Source organism: Erinaceus europaeus, chromosome 10 (assembly GCF_950295315.1).
Source record: "Erinaceus europaeus chromosome 10, mEriEur2.1, whole genome shotgun sequence".
Classification (NCBI taxonomy): domain Eukaryota; kingdom Metazoa; phylum Chordata; class Mammalia; order Eulipotyphla; family Erinaceidae; genus Erinaceus; species Erinaceus europaeus.
The window spans coordinates 103,061,884-103,078,215 of NC_080171.1; positions in this window are offsets into that span (position 1 = coordinate 103,061,884).

Sequence of the window (16,332 nt, forward strand, 5' to 3'; positions counted from 1 at the left end):
GCCACTGTGTCCTTGATGTCAAGATTCATGGGAGGCTTCAGAGAAATTCCTATCACCCGCCCAAGCTGGTTTCCGCCCAGGAAGATCTACCTGTGAACAAGCCCTGGCCCTCTCAACTTACATTGAAAATGGATTCCAGAAGAATTTAAAGACGGGTGCTGTCTTTGTTGATCTCACAGCAGCCTAAGACACGGTCTGGCACCGTGGTCTCCTAGTCAAGATCTCAAGATGCCTGCCTCCATGGGTGGCCAACACTATATCGTTTCTTCTCCAAAACAGAAGATTCCGGGTGCATCTGGGTGACAAGTCTAGCAGATGGAGACTTGTCTCAAGTGGCCTCCCCCAGGGCTCTGTTCTGGCTCCTACACTATTTAATATTTACATCAATGACCTCCCAGAAACTTCTTCAAGGAAGTTCATCTACGCCGATGACATCTGCTGTGCAACTCAGACATCAAAGTTCGACATCCTCAATGAAACACTCACGAAAGACATGTCTCTGATATCTGATTACTGTAAAAAATGGCGACTAATCCCTAGTACTGCAAAAACGGTATCATCTGTTTTCCATCTACACCATGCCTCGGCCTCGCGTGAGCTTAATGTGCAGCTTAATGATATGAGAATCCGGCAAGAAGCCCAGCCAGTCTATCTTGGCGTTACTCTCGATCGCACTCTGTCATTTCACAAACATCTCATAAAAACTGCAGCAAAGGTGGGCACGAGGAATAACATCATTGCAAGACTGGCCAGCTCCTCATGGGGCGCGAGCGCTTCCACACTACGATCATCATCTCTGGCATTATGCTATTCCACTGCAGAATACTGTGCCCCAGTCTGGTTCCATAGTCCCCATGTCCACTTGGTCGATTCCAAATTATATTCCTCCATGAGGATCATTTCTGGAACCATCCGTTCCACCCCGGTTCCATGGCTGCCAGTTCTTAGCAACATCGCCCCGCCAGATATTCGTCGGGATGCGGCATCATCTAAGTTCATTTCCCACGTCTACGCTCGACCGGACCTGCCAATATACGCGGATATCTTCGCCCACCCTGTCCAACACTTGACGTCTCGTCACTCAATCTGGTCCCCTATGCCTACACTGAACTTCTCTGTTCCAGTCTCTTGGAAACAGAGTTGGCAGTCAGCTGAGGTAAAGAACAAACACCTCATCACAGACTCCTGCAAGCGTCAACCCGGCTTTGACCTGGCACGTTATGATTGGGCCCTCCTCAATCGCTATCGAACAGGCCATGGCCGGTGCGCTGCTATGTTCCATCGCTGGGGAGCCAGAGACGACCCGAACTGCCCCTGTGGCTCCAGACAGACTATGACCCACATAGTCAACGACTGCCACCTCTCCAGATTCAAAGGAGGTCTCGAAACTTTACATCAGGCTCAACCTGATGCTGTTGACTGGCTACAGAAGAAGGGCAAACGCTAGAAGAAGAATGGGAGGCTTCTAGTCATGGACAGACAGATAAATGTTTATATGTGCCTACTAATCAGCTCTGAGATGTTGAGTGTTTTCAGTCTCCTGTTTTAAGGGCCTGGGCACTGCTGTCTAACAGCTGTTTTTTGGTAAGTCTTTGCTGCTACATCCCCTGATCTGGATCCTGCTCCTGAGTCTTATAGTCTGTGAGTACACAGATTAATTGTCCTAAACAGGGCCTTGGATGTACTCAGCACAGCACTATGACTGAAATATGTTATGTATTAGCTCTTTATATTTTTAGCAGGGGTGCCAGGGACTGGACACAGGGTTATTGAACACAGAAATAGGCATTCTACCACCACCAAGCTACATCCCAAGCCTATATTTTTCTCACTGATTTTAATAGGTTTGGGTGTTCTTTTTTTAAGGAGTGGCAAGAGATGCCAATGAATGAATGATTTTGTGGGTTCCTTGAGGAACATCTTTGCAATCATTGTGGGAATTTTCTTGATGCACACCTCTAAAGATTTTGTTTTTTAGTCTAGCACTCCTGCCTGTGTCTTTTTCAAAAGCAATGAAAGGCAGTCTAATAGATATGAAGTTCTTTTTAAAAAAATTTATTTAATGGGAGTGTATATCAACACCATTCCTGCCATCAAAGGTCTGTGTCCCTACCCCCACCTCCCTATAGTGAAACTGAAAATCTACCCTCATCCTCCACCCAGAGGTTGTTTTTTTTCCCCTTTTGTTGCCCTTGTTGTTTTTCATTGCTGTTGTTGTTGTTATTATTGTTGCTGTTGTTGCTAATGTCGTCCTTATTGGACAGGACAGAGAGAAATGGAGAGAGGAGGGGAAGACAGAGAAGGGGAGAAAAAGACACTTGCAGACCTGCTTCATGGCGTGTGAAGCCACTCCCCTGTGGGAGATGGGGAGCCAGGGGCTTGAACTGGGATCCTTACGCCAGTCCTTGCTCTTTGCGCCATCTGCACTTAACCCGCTGCTCTACCGCCCAACTCCCAATAAAGTAAATTTTTAATGAAAGGAAAGAAAAGAAGTTTAAAAAGTAAAATTAAGGGGGCCAGGCGGTATCGCAGTGGGATAAACACACATGGCGCAAAGCTCAAGGACCAGAGTAAGAATCCCGGTTAGAGCCCCTGCTCCCTACCTGCAGGGAAGGTCGCTTCACAGGCTATGAAGCAGGTCTACAGGTGTCTTTCTTTCTCTCCCCCTCTCTGTCTCCCCACCTCTCTCTGTCCTAGCCAACAACGACAGCAATAATAATTACAACAAGGATAAACAACAAGGGCAATAAAAGAGGAAAAATAGCCTCCAGGAGCAGTGGATTCATAGTGCAGGCACCGAGCCTGAGCAATAACCCTGGAGGCAAAAAAAAAAAAAGTAAAAGTAAATTAAAGAGGTAGAGGAGATAGTTCAGCTGGTAGAGTGCACACCTTGCCACTGTTAGCGCCTGGATTCAATTTCTGGTAGAACATGGGACCACCACGTACAGTACCAAAGGGAAATTCATGGATAGTAGAGTAGTGTTGGAGCATATCTCCCTGCCCACCCCCCCCACCACCCCCCTCCTTTCCCTAACTTTCCATTCTAAGTATATGGAATAGAAAAGTTGGGTTGGTGTGGTCATTCAGCAAGTATCATACATCATACACACATTACGTCCCCAATTCATTTCCTGAGTGTTGAATTTAATTTACCTTTATTTGATAGATAAATTGAGATGGAAGAGGGAGATATAGAGGGAGAGAGAAAGAGACACCTGCAGCCCTGCTCCACCACTTGTGAAGCTTCCCTTCTGACAGTGGGGACCTGGGACTTAAACCTGGATTCTTGCCCATGGTGTGTGTGTGTGTGTGTGTGTTTGTTTTGCCATGGATTCATGCATGCATGATACCTCCATTCCTTGGCCAACTTTTTTGTTCTTTTTATTTCAGATAGGTAGAGAGGGAACAGAGAAGTAGGGAAGACACCATAACATCCCTCCATTGAAGTGTTCCCAATCTGTTCTCAGAAGTGCACCCATGTGGTGCTGGGACTGGTACTCAGGGCCCTGTGTGTGTAAGCACATGCTCTACCAGATGAGTTATCTGTTATCTCTGGTATTTGTCTTTGTGTTTCCAGTTCTCCCTGACACCTGCCAATTTTTTTTTTTTTTTTTTTTTTATTTAAGAAAGGATTAATTAACAAAACTATAGGGTAGGAGGGGTACAACTCCACACAATTCCCACCCCCCGATCTCCATATCCCACCCCCTCCCCCGATAGCTTTCCCATTCTCTATCCCTCTGGGAGCATGGACCCAGGGTCATTGAGGGTTGCAGAAGGTAGAAGGTCTGGCTTCTGTAATTGCTTCCTCGCTGAACATGGGCGTTGACTGGTCGGTCCATACTCCCAGTCTGCCTCTCTCTTTCCCTAGTAGGATGGGTCTCTGGGGAAGCTGAGCTCCAGGACACATTGGTGGTGTCTTCAATCCAGGGAAGTCTGGCCGGCATCCTGATGACACCTGGAACCTGGTGACTGAAAGGAGAGTTAACATACAAAGCCAAACAAATTGTTGAGCAATCATGGACCCAAAGCTTGGAAAAGTGGAGAGGAAGTATTAGGGAGGTACTCACTGCAGACTCTAGTATACTTCTGCTTTCTTACTTTGGTGCCATACTCCAAACTCAGTCAATTTCTGCTTTGCGTTTCTACTTCTTTTTTTTTTTTTTTACATGCATAACATTCCCCAGATTCCCATTTAGCAATACAACCCCCACTATTTCATTCATCATTTTTCATGACACCTGCCAATTTTTTAAGAGGAACTGAGGCCTCATGCATGCATAATTTCACCCCTCCAGGCCACTTTTTTGCATTTGAATAGAAAGACAAAGAGAGGGAGAGTGACACAACACTTAAGCTCCCTCCTTTGCTATAGTAACTCCCATAGAGTGTCAGCATTCAAACTTAGATTCCCTACACAGTGCAGGCACTCTCCCCACTGGGCTATCTCTCCAGCCCTTAATGGTTTTGTTGCTGTTGCTGTTGCTGTGTTAAACCAGAGATCTACTTAGCTCTGGTGTATGGTGGTGCTAAGAACTGAATCTAGGCATTCAGAGCCTCAGGCATTAAAGTCTTTTGCATAACCACTACACTACCTCCCCAGCCTAGTTCTTTACAGTTTTTAAGAGTTAGTGAAAAGATTAATCTAGGGGCCTGGTAGTGGTTCATCTGGTAGAGCACAAATGATACTATGTCCCAGTATCTGAATCTGAACACCATCTTCACCTGCGGAAGGGAAACTTCAAGGGCAGTGAAGCAATGAAGCAGATGAGTCTTCTCCCCCCCCCCCCCCACAAACACACCTCTATCTCTGTCACTCACTCTCTGTCGAAAAAAAAAATGGCTGTCAGGAGTGGTGCAGGCACTGAGCCCCTGCAATAAATCTTAGTGACAAAAAAAAGTGATCTAGAAAAAAAATGATTTTATTGAAAACAGGAACTCAGAGAGATGCACATCTATGTTCACAGTAACATAATTTATAGGGGCCAGGTGGTGGCGCACCTGGTTGAGCGCACATGTTACCTTGTGAAAGGACCTGGGTTCGAGCCCCGGGCCCCCACCTGTAGGGGGAAAGCTTTGCAAGTGATGAAGCAATGTTGCAGGTGTCTCTCTGTCTCTCCCTCTCTATCACTCCCTTCCCTCTCAATTTCTGGCTGTCTCTATCCAATAAATAAATAAAGGTAATTTAAAAGAAAGAAAGAAATTTTTAAAAAAATACATTATTTACAATAGCCAAGATGCAGAAGCAACCCAAATGTCCACTGACAGATGATGAAAAACAAAAATGTGGTCTCTCTACACAGAGGGATATTATTCAAACTTAAAAATAAGGAAATTCTAATACTTGTTACAACATGGATATATTTTTAATTATCTTTATTAATTTATTGGATAGAGACAGCCAGAAATTGAGAGGGAAGGGGTGACAGAAAGGGAGAGACAGAGAGACACCTGCAGCCCTGCTTTACCACTTACAAAGCTTTCCCTCTGCAGGTGGGTACCGGGGGCTCGAAACTGGGTCCTTGCGCATTGTAACATGTGCGTTAAAATTTTTTTATTAGTGATTTAATATTGATTTGTAAAATTATAACAGGGGTATAATTCCATACCTTTCCCACCACCAGAGTTCTGTGTCCCTATTCCCTCCATTGGAAACTGCATTAGTTCTCCCAAAATTACAGATATATGTCTATATTTGTATATATTTGCCCATTTTTTCCTATGGCCCTGCCTTCTCTTCCTTTTTTTTTTTTTTTTTTTTTGTTGTTGTTGTCTCCAAGGTTACTACTGGGGGTCAGTGCCTGCACTACAGATCCACTGCTCCTGAAGGCTATCTTTTCCCCTTTTGTTGTTTATCATTGTTGTTATTATTGTTGTCGTTGTTGGTAGGATAGAGAGAAATCAAGAGAGGAGGAGAAGACAGAGAGTAGGAAAGAAAGATAGACACCTGTAGACCTGCTTCACTGTTTGTGAAGTGACACCCCCCCACACACAGGTGGGGAGCCAGGTGCTCCAACCGGGATCCTTACTCTGGCCCTTGTGCTTTGCACCATGTGCACTTAACCCGCTGCGCTACTGCCCGGTCCTCCTTCCTTCCTTTTTTTTTTTTTTTTTCCAATTTCTTTACTGGGGGATTAATGTTTTACAGTCAAGAGTAAATACAATAGTTTGTACATGAATAACATTTCTCAGTTTTCCACATAACAATACAACCCCACTAGGTCTTCTATCATCCTTTTCCAGAACCTGTACTTCCTGGTGCAATACACCAACTTCTCTTCCTTTCTAAGTCACACCTATTACTTCCAAATGTCCTTCTTTTCCTCTTCTCTCTCCGGGCCCTGATGGAATTGGAGTTCACAACCCTCTGGTCATTTTCCCCTAACATTTACCTCTGGGTGTATGGACCAAAATTCTTTATGGGGTGCAGGAGGTGGGAGGTCTGGCTTCTGTAACTGCTTCTCCACTAGACATGGGCGTTGGCAGGTCAATCCATACCCCCAGCCTGTTTCTATCTTTCCCTAATGAACATGGATATATTTTGAAAACATTGTGCAAAGTAAAATAAGTCAGATACAAAAGGGCAAATATCAGATGATTCCACTTATATGAGATCCTTACAACAAGCCACATTACAGAAACCAAAAGTAGACTGGTGGCATTAGGGGATAGTTGAGGGGACAATATTGAGTTCTTGTTTGGTGGATACAGAATTTCAGCTTTGGAGATGGATGGTGGCAATGGTGCTTGCACAGCTATGTGGATATATTGAATGCTTCTCAATTGTATGTGTATAAAGGCTTTAAGCAGTTAAGAAATGAATTATATAATGTTAACATATAAAAGTTAATTTCAGGCACTTATTTTTTTATTTAAAACGTTAAATTATGATAATAGAAAGTAACAGTAAGGATTTAGAGTAAGCAGCAGATAGTGTGTGTCCCACTGTGGAGCCACAGTCCACATAGGAAGGAGAGTGATTTGGCTTTATCTAGAAAAGCTGGCCTGGAGAATAGCATAATGGTTGTGCAAAAAGCCTTTCATTCCTGAAGCTCTAAGATTTCAGGCTCAATCCCCTGCACCTCCATAAACCAGAGCTGAGTAAAAAGAAAGAGATAGAAAAGAAGGAGAAGGAAGAGGAGAATGGGGGGGGAGGAGGGGGAGGAGGGGGAGGGGAGGAGGAGGGGGAGGGGGGAGGAGGAGGGGGAGGAGGAGGAAGAAAGAGAAGAGAAAAGTGAAAAGAAAAGGAGAGAAAAGAAAAGCTGAGGTGGCAGAGTCCCTACTCATTCCCACTCCACCCCCTTGGATGTACTTCCAAGAAAATTTCTCACACTACTACACAAGGACAAAAGTTCAAGAAGGTGTTTCGTAACATGACTTTTAACAGAGAAAAACTGGAAACCATCTGTGTAGTTATCCATAGAAGAAAAGTACATAATTTCTGGTTTGTTCCTCCAGTGCAATCTGGGAATGAAAGTAACTGAAATATGGCTACATATATGAACCAGGATAATCCTCAAAATATACATGGGGCTGAAAAGAAAAGACTCTAAATATAGAGAGGCCCATAGATTCTTACACCTTTGTAGAAAGTTTAAAAGTATATATACACAAGTATATATACACAAGAACGCAAAATGCATTAGTATGCAAACAATGCAAGTTCAGGAAGGCTGTCAGAACAGAAGGGGGAGGTGGTGGCACAACCAGTTGAGGGCACACATTGCCATGTGCAGGAACCTAGGTTTGAGCCCCTGCTCTACACCTGCTGGGGCGCTGCTTCACAAGCGATGAAATACGTCTTCAGGGGTATATCTCTTTTTTTTTTTTGCCTCCAGGGTTATCGCTAGGATAAATCTACTGCTGCTGGAGACCATTTTTTGTTCATTGTTGTTGTTGTTGTTGCTGGATAGGACAGAGAGAAATCAAGAGAGGAGGGGAAGACAGAGGGGGAGAGAAAGACACCTGCAGACATGCTTCATTGCTTGTGAAGCGACCTCCCTGCAGGTGGAGAGCTGGGGGCTCAAAACAGGATCCTTGGGCTGGATCTTTCACTTCCTGCCATGTGCCCTTAACCTGCTGTGCTACTGTCCCACCCCCTTCTTTCTCTATTTATCCCTCCTCCTCCCCTCTCAATTTCTCTCTGTCCTATCAAATAAAATAGAAAAAAAAAAAAGGAAAAAGGGAAAATGTTTGCTGGGAGTAGCACCAGTGCTGAGTCTCAGTGATCACCCTGATAGCAAAAATAAACAGACAAATAAAATTTAAAAATAGTAAGATCACAGTGAACTAGACAAGGATGTTCAGTAATAGTAGTGCTGATTTCTTATGTTGGGAACTGTGTACACAGCTGTCCATTTTATTATTCTATGTACTTTATTATGTGCTTAAATTATGAAGAATAATAAAGGAAGAAAGCTATATAAAAGTAAAACTAAACATTTTTAAAGAAAAACCAAGTGGCCCACCTGGTTGAGTGCACACATTATAATGCACAAGGATCCGGGTTCAAGGCCCTGGTCCTCACCTGCAGGGGGGAAGCTTCACAAGTGGTGAAATAATGCTGCAGTTGTCTCTCTGTCTCTCTCCCTCTTAATTTCTCCTGCCTCTCTCAATTTCTCTCTGCCTCTATCGAAAATGGATAGACAGATAGGTAGGTAGATAGACTGATAGATAAAGAGAAATCATAATAAAGCATAAAGAACATAGTGGGAATACCGCCCTAAAAAGTTCAAACATTAATTTTTTGAAGTAATATTTTGTTAAGCACATTGGTACCCAATGTTGGAGACATGGTAACATTATATATATATAGTTTGCTGTCTTTGAAGTATATAGTCTCATAGGAAAAGACAAGTATAGATCAAGTAGTCAAGAAGATGAAAGTATGACCTAGGGGGCTGGGCAGTGGCGCAACAGGTTAAGTGCACATGGCACAAAGAGCAAGAACCAGCATAAGAATCCCGGTTTGAGCCCCCAACTCCCCACCTGCAGGGGGTTGCTTCACAGAGAGTGAAGCAGGTCTGCGGGTGTCTATCTTTCTCTCCCCCCTCTGTCTTTCCCTCTCCTCTCGATTTCTTTTTTTTTTTTTAATTTATTTCTTTATTGGGGAATTAATGTTTTACATTCAACAGTAAATACAATAGTTTGTACATGCATAACATTCCCCAGTTTCCCATTTAACAATACAACCCCCACTATGTTATTTATCGTCCTTCATGGACCTGTATTCTCCCCCCCCTCGATTTCTCTGTCCTATCCAACAACAACGACAGCAATAACAACAACAATGATAAACAACCAGGGCAACAAAAGGAAAAAATGGCCTCCAGGAGCGGTGGATTCATAGGGCAGGCACTGAGTCCCAGTGATAACCCTGGAGGCAAAAAATATATATATATATATATATGACTTAAACTGAAACAGGTACTCTGGTGTCCAAGCAGGAGGCTGCAAGAGTTTTCTACAGGGAATCTGACTGGCCCAGAAGGAAGCATTTAAAGATAAAATCGTTTATTTATTTATTTATTTAGAAAGAACAAAACTCTGCTACAGGATTTGCGATCACAGATCAAACCTAGGGCCTAACATGTGCAAGTATTGTGCTTTACTCATTAAATCACCTTCCCAGACACCCAAGAGGAGTAATTTAAAACTGCTGATTCTGATACTGAAAAACACCAAACAAACAGCTCAGCTAGACCATTCTGCCAGGATGTTGACAGTCACCAGTTCTCAGCTAAAATCAGGTTTTTTCTGTATAGAGATAGAGAAATGGAGAGGGAAGGGGGAGAAAGAGAGAGACCTACATGCAGCGTTGCTTCACTGCTCATGAAGCTTCCTACCTACAGTCAGCTTTTAACCACCCACTCAGAAGTGTGACCATACCCTCATGGATTCTCAAACATCTGAGAAAAGTCTGAATAAGAAAGAGAGAGACCATACATACACACATACATACATACACATGCCCATACACACATACATACATATATGCAACACAATAACTAGAAACCAGTAGGTATCATGAACCACACCACCAATAAATGTGAACAAAAGTAACTCCTGGAGGCAACAGCTTTATTTTATTTATTGATATTTATTTATTTATTTATTTATTTTTACCAAAACACCTACTCAGTCTAGTTTCCGGTGGCACAGGGGATAGAATCTGGGATTTTGGAGCCTCAGGCATGAGAACCTCTTTGTAGAAGCATTATGCTATCTACCCTGCCCCCACCAGCAAAAGGCAGCAGCTTTAAAAGGCAAATTATGTTTGGCCAAATCTTTTCCCTTTGCCTTAATGTTATTTAATGTTTAAAACACAAACTGCTTTATCAACCTTGGCTGAAGAATGAAGACATGTGACAGAGCAATAGTCCACCAGCAACATTCATGTTCATTTTTAAAGTAATTTTTGGGGCTGGGTGGTGGCGCACCTGCTTGAGTGCACGTTATAATGCGCAAAGACCTGGTTCAAACCCCTGATCTTTCCCACCTGCAGGGGGTTAGCTTTGTGAGTGGTGAAGCGCTGGTGCATATATCTCTCTGTCTCTCTTCCTATCACCCCCTTCCATCTCAATTACAGGCTGTCCCTAACTTTATTAAAGATAATAAAACATTTTTTTTAAAAAAAGGAACCTTTGGGGGTAGGGATGGGAGTGGTAGTGCATGTGGTAGAGTACACACATTGCCATGTGCAGAAGACCTGGACTCATGATTCTGGTCCCCAACTACAGGAGTAAAGTGTCACAAGTAGTGGAACAGTACTATATATATGTTTCTACTTATCTCTCCCTCTCTCTCTCTCCTTCTTCTTCTAGCGTTTGTCCTTCTTCCGTAGCCAGTCAACAGCATCAGGTTGAGCCTGATGTAAAGTTTCGAGACCTCCTTTGAATCTGGAGAGGTGGCAGTCGTTGACTATGTGGGTCATAGTCTGTCTGGAGCCACAGGGGCAGTTCGGGTCGTCTCTGGCTCCCCAGCGATGGAACACAGCGGCGCACGGGCCATGGCCTGTTCGATAGCGATTGAGGAGGGCCCAATCATAAAGTGCTAGGTCAAAGCCGGGTTGACGCTTGCAGGGGTCTGTGATGAGGTGTTTGTTCTTTACCTCAGCTGACTGCCAACTCTGTTTCCAAGAGTCTGGAACAGAGAAGTTCAGTGTAGGCGTAGGGGACCAGATTGAGTGACGAGACATCAAGCGTTGAACAGGGTGGGTGAAGATATCTGCGTATATTGGCAGGTCCGGTCGAGCGTAGACGTGGGAAATGAACTTAGATGATGCCGCATCCCGACGAATATCTGGCGGGGCGATGTTGCTAAGAACTGGCAGCCATGGAACCAGGGTGGAACAGGTGGTTCCAGAAATTATCCTCATGGAGGAATATAATTTGGAATCGACCAAGTGGACATGGGGGCTACGGAACCATACTGGGGCACAGTATTCTGCAGTGGAATAGCATAATGCCAGAGATGATGATCGTAGTGTGGAAGCGCTCGCGCCCCATGAGGAGCTGGCCAGTCTTGCAACGATGTTATTCCTCGTGCCCACCTTTGCTGCAGTTTTTATGAGATGTTCGTGAAATGACAGAGTGCGATCGAGGGTAACGCCAAGATAGACTGGCTGGGCTTCATGCCAGATTCTCGTATCGCCAAGCTGCACATTAAGCTCACGCGAGGCCGAGGCATGGTGTAGATGGAAAACAGATGATACCTTTTTTGCAGTGCTAAGGATTAGTCGCCATTTTTTTACAGTAATCAGATATCAGCGACATGTCTTTCGTGAGTGTTTCCTCGAGGATGTCGAACTTGGATGCCTGAGTTGCACAGCAGATGTCATTGGCGTAGATGAACTTCCTTGAAGAAGTTTCTGGGAGGTCATTGATGTAAATATTAAATAGCGTAGGAGCCAGAACAGAGCCCTGGGGGAGGCCACTTGAGACAAGTCTCCATCTGCTAGACTTGTCACCCAGATGCACCTGGAATCTTCTGTTTTGGAGAAGAAACGATATAGTGTTGGCCACCCATGGAGGCAGGCATCTTAAGATCTTGACTAGGAGACCACGATGCCAGACCGTGTCATAGGCTGCTGTGAGATCAACAAAGACAGCACCCGTCTTTAAATTCTTCTGTAATCCATTTTCAAATCCATTTTTCTCTCTCTGTTTCCCTGTCTCTCACTTTCAATTAAAGAAACAAAGAAAAAAGAAGTTATGGGGAGTTGGGCAGTAGTGCAGCGCGTTAAGCGCACATGACACAAAGCACAAGGACCTGTGTAAGGTTCCCGGTTAGAGCCCCCGGCTCCACACCTGCAGGGGAGTCTCTTCATAAGCAGTGAAGCAGGTCTGCAGGTGTCTCTCTTTCTCTCCCCCTCTCTGTCTTCCCCTCCTCTCTCCATTTCTCTCTGTCCTATCCAACAACGACGGCATCATCATCAACAATAATAACTAAAACAACAAGGGCAACAAAAGGGAAAAATAAATACATTTAAAAATTATATATATAAAAAGAAGTTTTGATGGCAGAGGAGGACCTAGTGGGGGTTGAATGAAAATGTGGAAAACTGGGAGTCGGGCTGTAGCGCAGCGGGTTAAGCGCAGGTGGTGCAAAGCACAAGGACCGGCATAAGGATCCTGGTTCGAACCCCGGCTCCCCACCTGCAGGGGAGTCGCTTCACAGGCGGTGAAGCAGGTCTGCAGGTGTCTGTCTTTCTCTCCCCCTCTCTGTCTTCCCCTCCTCTCTCCATTTCTCTCTGTCCTATCCAACAACGACGACAACAAAAATAATAATAACTACAACAATAAAACAACAAGGGCAACAAAAGAGAATAAATAAAATAAAATAAAATAAAATAAAATGTGGAAAACTAGAAAATGTTACACATGCACAAATCATCATATTTTGCTGCTGACTGTGGATCATTTTTGTTGTCGTTGTTGTTGTATAGGACAGAGAAATTGAGAGAGGAGGGGAAGACAGATGTGGAGATAAAGACACCCAAAAACAAATAAAGAAAGGAAGAAAGAGAGAGAGACAAAGACAAAGAAAGAAAGAAAAGAAAAGAAAAGAGAAGAGAAGAGGAGGGGAGGGGAAGGGAGAGGAGGAGAAGAGCAGAGGGGAGGGGAGGGAAGGGAAAGGAAAGAAAGGAGAAACAGACACCTGCAAACCTGCTTCACCGCTTGTGAAGCAACCCCTCTGCAGGTGGGGAGCCTCGGGCTTGAACTAGGATCCTTGAGCCAGTCCTTGCACACTTCACACTATGTGCACTTAACCTGGTGTGCCACCGCCCGGCCCCTGACTGTAAACCATTAATACCCCAATAAAGAAATTTTTAAAACTAAGAAAAAATAAAGAAATTAACATTTATGTGATAAGCTAATAAGAATTTGAGATGTATTACTGAAGTATAACCTAGTCCCTTCTTACTGAAACAATTTCATTTTTGTGCATCTTCTAGTTGATATTATCTAAGGAGGAGATACTTTTTTTAAAAAAATTATTTATTCATGAGAAAGGATGGAAAGAACCAGACATCATTCTAATACATGTGCTGCCGGGTATTGAACTCATGGTTGAGAATCCACGGCATTATCCACTGCACCACCTCCCAGACCACAGGAGGAGATAATTCAGTGCCACCAGAAATATATCTCCGGGGGTCGGGTGGTAGCAAAGCAGGTTAAGTGCACATGGTGCGAAACGCAAAGAGTGGTGTAAGGCTCCCGGTTGAAGCCCCCAGCTCCCCACCTGCAGGGGAGTAGATTCACAAGCAGTGAAGCAGGTCTACAGGTATCTATCTTTCCCCCTCTCTGTCTCCCCCTCCTTTCTCCATTTCTCTCTGTCCTATCCAACAACAACTACATCAATAACAACAATAATAATAGCCACAACAATGATAAAACAACAAGGGTAACAAAAAGCTGGAAAAATAGCCTCCAGGGGCAGTGGATTCCTGGTGCAGTAGGCACCAAGCCCCAACAATAACACTGAAAGGAAAAAAAGAAAAGAAAGAAATATATCTCCATGTCCCAGAGTGGGGCAGCAATTTTAGGTGACAATCTCATATGCAAATCCAGTCACTTTTTTTAAAAATTTCTTTATTGGGGAATTAATGTTTTACATTCAACAGTAAATACAATAGTTTGTACATGCAAAACATTTACCAGTTTTCCATATAACAATACAACTCCCACTAAGTCCTCTGTTATCCTTCTTGGATCTGTATTCTCCCCACCCACCCACCCCAGAGTCTTTTACTTTGGTGCAATATGCCAATTCCAATTCAGGTTCTACTTGTGTTTTCTTTTCTGATCTTGTTTTTCAACTTCTGCCTGAGAGTGAGATCATCCCATATTCATCCTTCTGTTTCTGACTTATTTCACTTAACATGATCTTTTCAAGGCCCATCCAAGATCAGCTGAAAATGGTGAAGTCACCATTTTTAATAGCTGAGTAGTATTCCATTGTGTATATACCACAACTTGCTCAGCCACTCATCTGTTGTTGGCCAGTCACTTTTTTTTTTTAACCTCTGAGAATTTTTTTATCCAATTTAGGTAAAGTCATTTTTATTCATTAATTTCACATACCAATGGACCTATCTGGGTCTGCATCGTTGTTCTCTTTCATATCCCCAGAAATAAATGAGCGGCTCTATTATTCTACCAGTTAAAGAAGGAGAACTAGAACCTTGTCTTCCTGCTTAGGCATTCTGTGATCATTGGGACTAAACCTTGAAATGTGTCTTACATTTAAGATAATGACCCAGTTTTCCTTATTTATATTTAAAGGGAGCACTAGTTGAGATCAGATGAACACACATACTCCAGAGTTTTTTTGTTTTTTTTTAAACTAAGGACTGGAGAGGTGACTTAGCATTCACAGTAAAGTGTGTATCTCACATTCAAGAGGCTCTGGGTTTGATCACTGTCCTTACATGAACAAAACAAGGAGAATTTTTAAAAAATATTTTATTTATTTCATTTATTTATGAGAAAGATAGGAGGAGAAAAAGAACCAGACATCACTCTGGTCCATGTGTTGTCAGGGATCAAACTCAGGAACTCATGCTTTATCCACCGCACCACCTCCCGGCCCACAACAACAAAGAGAATTTTGTGGATAGTGGGGAAGTGCTTTGCTCTTGCTTTCCCTCTCTCTGTCTCTCTCATTCTGAAAAAGTAAAAAAAGTTGGGAGTCAGGAGGTAGCATAGCAGGTAAAGCACACATGGCACAAAGTGCAAGGTTCAACTTAAGGATCCCGGTTCGAGCCCCCGGCTCCCCACCTGCAGGGTAGTCGCTTCACAAGTGGTGAAACAGGTCTGCAGGTATCTATCTTTCTCTTTCCCTCTCTGTCTTCCCCTCCTCTTTCTATTTCTCTGTGTCCTATCCAACAACAAAGACGACGGCATCAATAATAATAATGATGATGATGACTACAACAGTAAAACAACAAGGGCAACGAAAGGGAATAAATAAATAAATAAATAAATATTTTTTTAAAAGCAAAAAGTTGGGTAGGGAAGGTGATTCAGTGGTAATGTGCATACATAGAGACCCTGTATTCAACTTCTGACTCTGCATAAAAAAATATTTGCAATACAAGTATCACTGATATAAGATTAATAGGACCCACCCCATTCCTGAAAGTTGATGCCATTTCCTTGATTTTTGCAAACATAGCAAAGTTAAAATGTTCAACAAATGCAGGCTGGCCACAAATAGATGTGTTGGCATGTGTTGGTCCCACCTCGTGATAGAACTTCAACAATAACAGCAATACAGCCAACTATGTGCTTTTTTCTCTGTGGATTGAAACATGTTGCTTGAAAACTAAAACTGAAGCTAAATAACTTCTGCACTGCAAAAAGCACCATCACCAAAACAAAAGGACACCCTACAGAATGGAAGGTGACCTTTACATGCCACATAAGAGACAAAGGGTTAGCAACGAAAACATATAAAGAGCTCACAAAATTCAGCAGCAACAAAGAAAAACTCAAGCCCATTAAAAATTAGAGAGGCAGCCAGTGGGGGTAGATAGCATAATGGTTATGCAATGCTTTTCAATTTTGCGATTCTGTCTAATGCTTTTATTTTACCACAATGCCAGGATTATTCCAATTTGGCATTATCCAATTCAAAGCCAGTTTCTAAGCACCTACTATGTGCCAGATTCTAGAGATACAAGGAAAAAAATAGACAAAGTCTGTGCTCCAGAAGAACTCACAAACTGATATTAAAGTCATTGTTATGATTTTATTATTGACAACAAACCAGTTATTCTTTTTTAATAGATTTTATTCTGTTTCTTTCTTTCTTTATTTGATAGAG